This window comes from Lissotriton vulgaris, chromosome 1_1 (genome assembly GCF_964263255.1).
Source record: "Lissotriton vulgaris chromosome 1_1, aLisVul1.2, whole genome shotgun sequence".
Lineage (NCBI taxonomy): Eukaryota > Metazoa > Chordata > Amphibia > Caudata > Salamandridae > Lissotriton > Lissotriton vulgaris.
In genome coordinates, this window is record NC_141685.1 from 2,142,027,930 (window position 1) to 2,142,040,955 (window position 13,026).

Below are 13,026 nucleotides of genomic sequence, written 5' to 3' on the forward strand. Positions count from 1 at the left end.
AAAAAAAGGAGGCTGGGCCCAAAATTTGAATGCACTTGCAGCCGTCTATGAGGTGGTTCCTACTCCAAGATTTTCCAGCACAGGACACCATGACATCCTGAACCGGAGCAACCTCCTACGTCTTTTTAAACATCAGGACGCCCTGGACAAGACACAATCAGGGGATATAGAATTGGTGAAATTCGAGAGTTTGAAAGGAGACACTCTTGGAGACTCCACTGTGGTGGGTTTGAAGAATAAAGGAATACAGCAAGCCATCAAGCGAAACTCCGCTCTGCTTGCGGAGTGGGGCATCGAAGTTCAGATATTATCGCCCCCAAAATATCCACTCGTTTTGGTCCCAGACAGCGGGAGAAAGGCCACCCGATCAGTCCTAAAAGGGACAACCAGTTTGGGTCCCCCAAACAGAAGCCAGACGGGCCATAGGGCACCCACAGGAATCCAAATCCTATGCGAAAATGAGCAACGAGTCCTACACAACATCTCTCCCACCCCTGAACAAACACTCGGAAGTAGGAGGACACAGCATTCCTAGCCGCAACAAAAGTCTGCACCCCTGCGGGGACGTCAGGCTCGGTACCACTGCGAAGTCTCATCTAACAGTAATTTCATGGAATATAGCATGGATTAGCAAAATCCGCAACAATGAAAACCTGAAGCAGTTCCTGGAATGTGGAGACCTAATTTGTCTCCAAGAAACCTGGGCCCTGGCCCACACCCCTCTGGCCGGGTATTACGAATTCCAATTACCAGCAACGAAAAGAAACCTCTTCGGTCGTCCAGCAGGCGGACTATCAATTTTCATAAAACATGAGTGTGCCCTCGAAGCTACTTCCATGTGACGATACAGACTCTATGGATGCCCCCTCGGGGCACTTTTCCCCTCATTGCTCTCCCATTCTCTGTTCGCAGAACGACAATGAAGACTGCGGCCCCTTTAATTCCTGTGCCTGGGCCACTCCGCTGGTGGAGTCACGTGGTTCCAGCATTCTAAAAAAGGAAGACAGCGAGGAAGAACGTCGTTCATGGGGACCACGGATCGGAAGCCAAGAGGAGACACCGGTGAGGACCTTCTTTATTTCGCCGTCGGAGAACGGAGGGACGGAGCCTGATACCGGGAAGAGGACAACAACGGCCGAAGACACCTACGACGCTGAGGAGCTGAGCGCCGGAACAGAAGGGCAGCCAGACCCTACCTGGCAACGCGAGCACGCCAGCCACGGCCACCGGGGGTCATGGCTGCACAAGGTACGAGAGAAAATTCAACTGTCTTGGGGTCGGGGACCGGAGGACGGGAAAGGAGGGGGGAAACCGGGTGGAACCGAGTAGTTGGTGCTGATACTGTGCATAGAGAACGAGGCACAAAAGGACCATTTTAAAGAGCTGCACGCACACTGGTGAAGGTTCTGGTGAACAGCTTCCCCTCACTTCCCTTGCTCCCTGCGCAGATATAACACGTAAAAACCCCACACCTGACAACCGTTCTTGTTTCTGTTTTGTTTTACGGTATCCGAGGAGGTCTGTCAAGCCTGAAAACCAGGGAACTCCGTTTTGGTTGGAAACCTGAGGAGGAGAACAGAGTGGGACAAAGTTGTATCCCTAATTCTACATTTCCTTTGGACTTGAACTACATCTCCCAGAATTCCCTTGTTTAGTTTGGACTTGAACTACTTCTCCCAGAATTCCCTTGTTTAGTTTGGAATATATACTCCTTTGACTCTGAATAAATCCTGACAATATAAGGCATCTCATTTGTCTTGGTCTGCTTCTACACTGCGCTACACGTGGTGTCAGAAGTGGGATCTTGTCGCCTCACCATGGAAAACCTCATCCTACAGTTAATACGAGGTCAGGAGAAGTTAGAATGGGCAGTAGAAAAGCAGATGACTTCTGCTCAAGCAGACCGAGAACTCATGAGAGATAGTATAGCTAACCATGCAGACCAAATGCAAAAAGTAGATAAGGGCAGGGACTGGGCCAAACGTGTCTCTCCAGAAGTATGCGACAGGAGAGGACCCCAATGCCTTCCTTCTTAACTTCGAAAGGGCGGCAAGGGCGCCTGGATGGCCTGAAGCTAAGTGGCCTTTCTTCCTAGCCCCACTTCTTACCGGAGAAGCGCAAGCTGCCTACCAAGTAGCTAACCCTAATGGCAATACTTCCTATACAGAAATAAAAGCCTTGATACTGGACCATATGGGCCTGGATGCAGAGGCATATAGGGTACGGTTCAGGAAAGAACGCGGCACCACATCAGATAATCCCAAAACCCTATATGTTAAGCTAAAGGCAGCAGAGGACAAATGGCTAAGACCACATTCCCAAACAAAGGATGAAATCATGGACATGATTTATTTAGAGCAATTCCTAGAGGCCTTGCCATACCCCATTCAAAGATGGTTGAAACAACACAAACATTTGAGTACTGAACAGGCGGTAGAAATGGCCACCACGTTTTATAGGGCGCAACCTAGGGCCTTACCTTGGGACTCTGAAAAGCTCTCAAAACTAGGGAGTGGTCCTGTAGGACCTGAAAAGAAACCACTGAAACCCCCACTAGAAACGGTAAAACCAAGAACACCCCGATTAGAGCCACCTCCCCTACGCAACCCCCAGTGTTTTGAATGTGGAGAGTGGGGTCATATAGCACGTAACTGTCCCAGGAAGAAACCTCCTGAAGAACCGATGGACATCGGATGCATACCCCATTCCATCCTATATTCTGCGGAACTCGGACCCAGTTTTCACGTAAGTGTCCAGGTCAAGGGTGTGCAGGTGAGGGCATTGCTAGATTCGGGGTGCAAACAGTCAGTCATTCTTCAGTCCATTGTATTACCACTCCCTGAAGAGGTGGAAGACTCTGTACCAATTAGGTGTGTTCATGGGGATGTAAAGGTGTATCCTGTTATCAAAGTCCCTGTTGTCCTTCCCCAAGGTCAGACCATAAAGATTAGGCTCGGGGTTGTTCCTAGTCTACCGGAGGAAATGATAATAGGGCAAGACAATACCTCATTTCTTAACATGCTACGAAACGAGTTACAGAACATCCCTCCCACCTCCAGAACACAACCTACCCTTCTAACCCAAGCTCCATGGGTCACCGACCGGAGCTTCAGATACGCTCAGAAAAATGACCCAACCTTACAAGCAGCATGGACTCAAGTGCAACAAACACCCGATAGCTTTACCTCTTTTCACATAAAAAACGAATTGTTATATCGCATAGGGAAACAAGGGGATACTCCCCAATTGTTAGTGCCTCAAGCATTTCGGGAACAGGTTCTTTTCTTTGCTCATTCGCATCTGCTCGCAGGGCACAGAGGGGCCCAAAAGACGATGCAGATGTTGTTGCAACATTTTTATTGGCCTGGTATATTTTCCCAAGTCACTAGATTCTGCCAAGAGTGCGAGGTGTGCCAAAAAAAGAATCCTTACAAGCCACCCGCTGTCCCGTTACAACCGTTACCAATTGTGGGAAATCCATTTGAAAGAATCGGTATGGATCTAATTGGTCCATTACCACGTACCAAGAAGGGACACCTCTACGCTTTGGTTGTGGTTGACTATGCCACAAGATACCCTGAAGCCTTTCCTCTGCGCACTCACACAACCCGAAACATTTCTGAGAAGCTCTTGGAGCTCTTTTCACGAGTTGTTTTCCCTCAGGAGATACTGACTGACCAGGGCACTCCCTTTGTTTCTAAGTTGATGGGACAAATCTGTAAGTCTTTAGACATTTCCCACATCAAAACATCAGTATATCGTCCCCAGACGGATGGACTCTGTGAGCGTTACAACGCCAGATTGAAATTGACATTGAAAAAACTCCTAACTGTTGAGGGCAAAGAATGGCACCAGCTACTTCCTCTAGCTTTGTATGTAATCCGGAGCCAGGTACAAGCTAGTCTAGGGTGTTCCCCATTTCAGCTCCTCTACGGAAGGGAGCCAAGGAGTCTTTTGGAGATTACGAAGGAAGTGTGGGAACAAGAGAAAGAAGAAGATACTAAAAATTTTCTTGAGTCTCCACTCCCGACTCCACAAATTAAGGGAATTCGCTGATTCCAACCTAGAGAAAGCCCAGAGACAACAACAAACCCTATATGACCAGGGAAAGAAGTGGCGCCACCTCAACGTAGGAGATTGGGTGTTGGTCCTGTTACCGTCCAACCTAGGGAAACCACGATCTGGGTGGCAGGGCCCGTATAAAATCACAGAGAAAGTGGGTTTAACTTCGTATAGAGTACAGATCAAACCCAGAAAGACCCAACTGTATCATATAAATCTCTTTAAAAAATGGTTAGGCCCCCCCCCCTCAAAATGTACAACATGTAGGAACCCTGTCCCAGGGTGAAACCACCCTGAAGGAGTTAGTTGTCAATCCTGATTTAACGGAAGAACAAGACAGAACCATTCAGGAGACCCTACAACCCTTTTCCCATCTTTTTTCTAACCTACCTGGAAAAACAAGGTTAGCTGAGCATACTATAAACACACAGGTTGGAAAAATAGTAAAACAAAAACCATATCGCATTCCAGCTGCCAGGAGACAGGCGATTGAGGAAGAGGTTAAGAGCATGCTAGACTTAGGAGTCATAAAGCCCTCCAAAAGCGATTGGTCCTCTCCTATAGTCCTAGTGCCAAAACCGGATGGGTCAGTTAGTTTTTGCATTGATTTCCGCGCGGTCAACTCTATTTCAAAGTGTGACTCATATCCAATCCCTAGAGTCGACGAGTTAATAGAGCGATTGGGGGAAGCTCACTACATTACAACCCTTGACCTCACAAAAGGCTATTGGCAGGTACCCCTCAAGCCAGAAGATCAGGAAAAGACTGCCTTTGTTACACCAACAGGCCTGTATGAGTTTACTGTCTTACCCTTTGGGTTACACGGGGCACCTGCAACGTTCCAACGCCTTATGAACAAGGTGTTACAACAACATCAGGAGTATTCCTCCGCATACCTTGATGACATTGTCATATTTAGTCCAGATTGGGAAACACATTTACAGCATTGTACTCAGGTTCTTAAGCCCCTACAAGCGGCGGGGTTGCACATAAACGCAAAAAAATCCAGAGCAGGCTTTAGGAAAGTGAAATATCTTGGGTTCCTTCTGGGAAAACGGTGTTATCGAACCACAGTCTGAAAAGGTGAAGGCAATAACAGAAGCCCCTTTCCCTTCGACCAAGAAAGAGGTTAGGGCTTTCCTGGGGCTCCTGGAATATTACAGACGTTTCTTTCCACAATATTCTGAACTGGCTACTCCCCTGACTGACCTACTACAGAAAAATGTTAAAAACAAAGACTTTCAAAAACCCAGTGAAGGTACCATAGCTGCATTTGTGAATCTGAAAAAGACCATATCCTCTGTCCCCATTTTGAGATCTCCTAATTTCTCGAAAGCTTTCCTGTTACATACAGACGCTTCTGAACATGGATTAGGGGCGGTATTGTCCCAAATGTCATCTGATGGCACTGAGCATCCCGTTCTTTTCATCAGCAGAAAACTCTTTCCTCTGGAGCAGAAATATCCTATCATAGAAAAAGAGTGCCTGGCCATTAAGTGGGCGATTGAGAAATTACGTTACTATCTGGAGGTGGCCCATTTCATCCTTTACACCGATCATGCCCCCTTGCAATGGGCCGCAACAAAGGCAACAATCCACGAATCTTGAGATGGTTCCTCTCCCTCCAGCCTTTTTCTTTTGAGGTGGTGCATCGGAAGAGAATTGACAATGGAAACGCTGACTTTCTTTCCCGCCTTCCTTTGTTCCCCGAACGTGAACAAACTGGGGTAGGGGTGTGTGATGATACAGACTCTGTGGATGCCCCCTCGGGGCACTTTTCCCCTCATTGCTCTCCCATTCTCTGTTCGCAGAACGACAATGAAGACTGCGGCCCCTTTAATTCCTGTGCCTGGGCCACTCCGCTGGTGGAGTCACGTGGTTCCAGCGTTCTAAAAAAGGAAGACGCCGAGCAAGAACGTCGTTCATGGGGACCACGGATCGGAAGCCAAGAGGAGACACCGGTGAGGACCTTCTTTATTTCGCCGTCGGAGAACGGAGGGACGGAGCCTGACACCGGGAAGAGGACAACAACGGCCAAAGACACCTGCAACGCTGAGGAGCTTAGCGCCGGAACAGAAGGGCAGCCAGACCCTACCTGGCAACGCGAGCACGCCAGCCACGGCCACCGGGGGTCGTGGCTGCACAAGGTACGAGAGAAAATTCAACTGTCTTGGGGTCGGGGACCGGAGGACGGGAAAGGAGGGGGGAAACCGGGTGGAACCGAGTAGTTGGTGCTGATACTGTGCATAGAGAACGGGGCACAAAAGGACCTTTTTAAAGAGCTGCACGCACACTGGTGAAGGTTCTGGTGTACAGCTTCCCCTCACTTCCCTTGCTTCCTGCGCAGATATAACACATAAAAACCCCACACCTTACAACCATTCTTGTTTCTGTTTTGTTTTACGGTATCCGAGGAGGCCTGTCAAGCCTGAAAACCAGGGAACTCCGTTTTGGTTGGAAACCTGAGGAGGAGAACAGAGTGGGACAAAGTTGTATCCCTAATTCTACATTTCCTATGCACTTGAACTACATCTCCCAGAATTCCCTTGTTTAGTTTGGAATATATACTCCTTTGACTCTAAATAAATCCTGACAATATAAGGCATCTCATTTGTCTTGGTCTGCTTCTACACTGCGCTACATTCCATCAACGCGAACATGCTTGGTCTACAAGCGCTACAGATAAGGGGTCCGAGTCTCACCAAACATCCAATCCATCTGCTAGTACTAAACTGCCACATCAATCCCTCACAGACTCTAATTTAACCAGACTGGATTACACGAATGGCCTCTTCTGTGGCCTACCTGCCTATCTGATCCACCGCCTCCAAGTTATTCAAAATGCCGCTGTACGGCTCTTGTTTAACATTCCAAAAAGTTCAAGTGTCCGTCAACCTCTCCGCACCCTACACTGGCTCCCAGTTGCCCACAGGATTTTATTTAAAATCCTTGTCCTCGCTTACCGAGCTGTCCATCAAACCGGCCCAGTCTACTTGAGGAAAAGATTTTCCCTATATGTTCCCAACCGCCCTCTCAGATCAACTAATCTGCACCAAATGACTGTTCCAAAATTCAAATACAGCAGGCTTGGTGGCCAATCCATCTCGGTCAGAGCGGCGAGAGCATGGAACACCCTTCCGCTCCATCTAAGAACAGCCCCATCCATTACTGTGTTTAAGAAGCGACTGAAGACCCACCTTTTTAACATCACTGTATAGGGTCTCCCCCCTTTTCTTCTCACCGGATCTACTCTGCTTTGCTTCTCACCCATCTCGCGCCAGGATACTATTTTCTTAGTAACAGAGCGCGCTACAAAAGCCTCTATACTAATAATAATAATAATGAAAGACCATCTGGAGGCACTGGCATCAAATCTGGAGGACTTGCTGAATAAATATAAAACACACCAGGTCATCTTAGCGGGGGACTTTAAACTAAAAAATCTAGACAATTTGGAAACCCTTCCCCGAGGATTGGGAAGGGCGGCTCCCCTGCGCGACCTTTTTCTCAGCTACAAACTGACATCAACTCGTGTACAGAAAACATCTCGCTCAAGTGCCTGGCAGCCTCAGCCCACTTTTCGGAACGTGTCCAGAATTGATTACATCTTGATAAGTGGAGTACTGGCGGATAGAATGACTGATTTTGAAGTTGTGAACCGGCAGGATAGCGACCATAGGCCATTAAGAGCATCATTCCAGCTGGTCATACCGGCCGCCACCCTCTACCAACCCATTGGGTAGTGAAGTGGGGAGGAGACTCACACCGTCCTGCGGAGAATCAAGTGGACAGACAAGACAGAGGGGAAACTTCAATCATGGCTGGATCAGACAAAGCCAGGGAGTCTGCTTGCATTTGATTCCCCCCCCCCCCCCCCAACAGGATGGGTGCAAATCATTGCGGATTTACAAAACAAACTTGGAAATCCCAAACCACAAAACTCAATGATAAAAGCGCCTCTCAAGAACCGGAACACGTGCCCTCAGAAAATACGGGAACTTAAACGACTCCTGCGCAAGGCTCGCGCAACAAAGAAAAGAGGGGGCTGCCAAACAGTAGCGCCTTCAACATCTGAACTGAGGGCCTCCCTAAGGAAGAAGCTAAGGGAACTTAAAAAAACAGACTTGTAAAACAAATGGCTAAAAGTTTTCTTCCTTCTCAAACAAAAGAACCTGGCACGACTCTGGAGATTCATCAATCAGCTGAGCAACCGAGGGCCAACTAGAGAAAACTGGGTAGCCGAAAAAGATTGGATCCAACATGTGAAACCGCTTTCCGAAACAGCCCCCAGTCATGAACCTTCGACAACGGACAAGGCGGAGCTAACTGAGGATGTCCAACAGTCCCGCCTCCACCCAGAAGCAGCCATCTCAAGCCCAGGCAATAACATAAGGGGTAGTAGCTCTCCGGCCGACGTTGATGTTACTACACCAACCTGGACAAACACCAGACAGGTCATCAATACCATCAAGCGGATGAGGATTGACGGTGCGCCGGAGCCCAATGGGATTCCAGCGCCGGTCTTTAAACAGGCATTAGAGGTCTGGGCATCACTCTTAACTCCGCTTTTTAACCACACCTACCTGACCGCTACAATCCCCGACTCTTGGAGGGGCTCTATACTGTTTCCCATCTTTATAAAAGGGGACCGCTCGGAGCCTTCGAACTAAAAGCTCATCGCCCTGCTCGACTTGGAGGCCAAGGCATATGCACACCTATTACTCAGCGACCTAGAAAAATGGGCTGAAGATGAAATATAATACCAACGTATCAGACTGGTTTTAGGGCCAAGGCATCTACAATGGACAACGTCCTGGCGCTAGCACATCTTTCAGCCAAGGCAACCTTGAAGAACCATCCCCCACTGTTCTGCTGCTTTGTGGACTACAGCACAGCATTTGACAAAGTGGACAGAAAACGCCTATGGTGGAAATTAGAAAAATGGGGGATACCACCGAAACTTTTGAAGGCTATTAGGTCACTATATGAGGCCACCTGGGTGCGGGTCAAAACAAGCACTCGCACTGTCACTCGCAAAATAGCCACAGCAAACGGGCTGAAGCAAGGGTGCGTGCTGGCCCCCATCCTATTTAATCTATACACGCGGATTTGGGTGAGGCCCTAAGAGGTGCCAGTCTAGTAGCCCCCAGATTATGAAGAGTGAGGCTACCAGTTTTACAGTACGCTGATGACACAGCCATAATAGATCACACGAGGATAGGCCTACAACGAGCTTTAACGGCCCTAAACAGCTTCAACATCGCCAATAGCCTGACAATCAACCAAGGGAAAACTAAGGTCATCATTTTAGGATCCTACCATCAGAAACAGCAAGCACATTGGCAGCTGGGAAATGCTCAAATACACACTGTGGCCTCTCACAACTATCTGGGGGTCTGGTTCTCAGAACGGGCCAAAGCAAATGTCCACCTTAATCAGCTGACCTCGAAAGCCAACAAGGTAACACATTTGCTAAGACAATTAAGCCAAAACCTGATCAGCCCTTCCGCTAGCCCAATTCTGATAGCCTTAAGAGCAAAGCTGCTTCCTGCAATCTCCTATGGACATCTGGCATTCCCTGGGAAGCTGGGCCCACTTCTCAACTCTGCCAAAGTTAAGGCTTACAAGTCGGTGCTACATATACCTAGGTCTGCAAGAAGAACCAGGCTGAGGCTGGAGCTTGGCCTAGCTTGGCCTGAAGTGATCGGCCAGGGAGCCTTATCAAGTTGTATCTAAGGATATTAAAGGCCCCGGCTAACTCCCTTAAACACCACTTGAGATACATCTTTGAAGACCCAGCATCGACATGGCACACCAGGCTGGGAATTGCAAATAAAGCTCTTAAGATAGTGGAGGAAAATCTTGTGTGGCAGGACATCCCACTGAACGGTTGGAAGAGAGCCATTAAACAAGTGAACAAAATCTCCTTTGAACTTGATTATAAATCCCTTCGCCGTAGCCCCAATTTTGAACCCCTAAACTACTCGTACACTGTGGGCAAAGCACAATCATAACTAAGCGAGGCCATCACAACACAGGCCCGAAGCAAAATCCTATCCATGAGGCTGATCACTCGGGATAGCAGATTTCAACCCCGCTTGGGCCCAAAGAGGGGGTTATGCAGGCTATTCACGTACAAAAGGGAATCCTGGCTGCACCTCATCTGTTGCTGTCATTTTAAGAATGAATGCCAGCGACTGCTGCGCCCAATCTGCCTTAATCGGAGCATAACAACATGCTCGGAAGCATCAGCCCTGTGTTTGTCAACCACCAACACTATGTTCCTAGCGAAATTCGTTCACCAAATTAGTTTAGAACTAAAAACCCATAATGAGAGTATTCCATCACTCAGGAGTCTCACCTTAAAAGCAACTGATCAGAGTTGAAGTGCACTCGTCACGCAGTTTCATTGACAGTGCCACTTGCACGCCCCCATATGGAAGAAAGTATGGACTTGTCCTAACGCATACAATTGCTGGGAAAGCCCAATCAATGGGACTAAGACTGTGGGAGCTGTATCCTTCTTCTTTCTCACTCAGTTTTTTTGCTTTTTGTTTTTTTTATTTATACTATTTTTTTTTTTACTAGCTCTGGCGTATACCTTTTTTTAAACAAGCAAAGAAGTTTTTTTAGAATTACTGTTCTCTGCACTTTCTCTTTTTACTGTAAAGATTTTAATTAATTGTACAGTTAAAATAAAACAGAACGGCAATAGGTTTTTTATCACATTGTTACACTTTTTTTTTTTGTTTCCTTCTTTTAAACAGCTCTTTACGCACGTTCGTTCGCTTCCCTTCATCAGCGTGGCACCTCAATTCAACTTTAACAATGGTGGCTACTTCAGGAAGGCGGCCCACCTCCCCAAGTAACATTTTAATTATAATAAGTACGGCGGCCACCCCAGCCTTTTCTAAGTATTGCGGTCACACACATTTGGTTTGTCCTTTGTCCATTCCTGCATGTGTGGATCGGGACAGCATCGGATTGGTAAGGCGGGCACTCGGGCAATGCCCGGGGTGCGGGTGTCCGAGCTCCTGCTGTGGGCTGCTTTTTTTAGCAGTCTGGGGGCGACTTGGGCGGTGTCTCTAGTGTTGGAATATAGCCAGGGGCCCCGTTGGGTGTCTGAGTGGCCTTTCTTAGAGGCAGATGGGCGCTCATTACCCCCGTTTAGCAACAGGAAGAGGTGTCACACTCCCTTTGTCTCACTGGGCCGGCCCATTAATGTGTGCACATATTGAGCGGGTGCAGGGGGCCTGAATAGAAGTGGCCTCACTTGTTTTCAGGTGTGTTTCTCCAGTGTAAATGAATGCGGGCATTTTTTTACCCCCTTCTTTTTAATGCAATTACACCAACGCAGTTATTTGAGAAAAGGCATTATGCAAATGGGGCCGATTTTTTTTTGTGTGCCCGGGCCGATTTTCAATCCCAATCCGACCCTGGATCGGGAGCCTCCGAGCACTTCACAGTTCAATTTAGATTTATGAGTCCGGTTCCTTTAATGCATTTAATGTAAATTGTCCCAAGCCATCCAAATAATGAATTCCTTTATTTGAGTTGGAATCAATCTAGATTACTGAAGTGTGTATGGCAAGATCTGCGTTGTAATCTTTGTATCTGTACGTCAGAGCGATTCAGGTTCGGTGGGAATGTTGATGGTGGTGGGGTGCGAAGGAGCATCGAGGAAAAAAGCTGCACCAACTTTCAACAATTTACTAACTACCTCTGCTCACCAAGAGGTGCAATCTTGCGCAGCTCACTGCTTCTTGCACCGCAGTAATAAAGAACTGCCGGTGTTATGATGATGCCTCCTTCGTCCCAACCACCCCCTCCCCACACGACTGAGTGAAGCACGTATGTTTTTGTTTTAACTCACGCCAGGACTCACACCTGAAACTGTACACCAGTTGCAAAGTTGGGCCGGGAGCCAAACTTGACCGTAAGTGGAGGCCGGCCACGGAATTGGTGCTCTCTCTGCCTAATTTCGAGTGAGGTATAATTTGAAAGTTGCTAATGCTACCTAATAAAAATATACTTTTAGACTACATGTGCGCCGCACATTTATGATCACATTTATTCTGAACTACCACACTGCAGTGTCTGCTCACTGTACTACGTCGTTTTCAGCGTTGTTCAGACGCACTTATTGTGTCCTGCGGTAAACCATTATGGAGCCTGTGGGCCCTGCTTGAAAACAACTACTCGTTCCCCGCAAGGGGTTCATTGCTAATATTTTTATGTTTTCCCTGTCTTCATTGCTTGATTTTGCTCACAAAAAGTTTTACTCATAGTCATTGAAATATCACACACAATTACACTGAAATTAGGAACATGTCACACGTGGCTATCGGAAACCTTAGCAGTTATGAAACACCTATCTAAGCATTCAAAATTTGAAAGGCATGAGCTTAAAAATAGAGGCTGCCTTTAAGGCTGTGCAACTTAATGCATCGGCGGAGCTGTGGGGTGAGGCCTTGAAACCATGTGTCCCGCCGTTCAGTGAATGACTACACCTCTGTTTTATGTTGTGAGCGGACATCGATTACATTTATACTTAATTTTCTCATAACAAGCCTTTAAACATTGAGCACTCCGTAAAGCAGCTTACTATAGCACGGGCAGTAGTCTTCATATTGCCAAATCATATAGCCAAATCTACTACATTTTATCCTAGTAAGTTCTAAATAAGGCTCGCTATTTCTGGTATATATTTTTTTATTTCCGTTCACGTCTGTATTTTACCTATATTCATTTTGTCATCAAATAAATAATTAAGTTGCTTCGAGTATCTTTTTATATTTACTGATTAATGTGTACTCTGATTTATTTATTTATTTTGCACATTTGTTAAGCGCACTGTTACCGAAACAGTGTCCTGGCGCATTTAGATGAGGTTTAGATTTTAGCACTATATGAAGCCAGATATAACTAAAACTCTATGAAAAAAATATAATTGTGGTACAAATA

The 13,026-nt window shown here is 47.1% G+C and overlaps 1 pseudogene; it reads left to right on the forward strand.

Annotated features, from left to right (window-relative positions):
* The first annotated feature begins 1,817 nt into the window (after positions 1-1,817).
* LOC147751733 (uncharacterized) overlaps positions 1,818-13,026 on the forward strand; it is a 28,782-nt pseudogene continuing 17,573 nt past the window's right edge.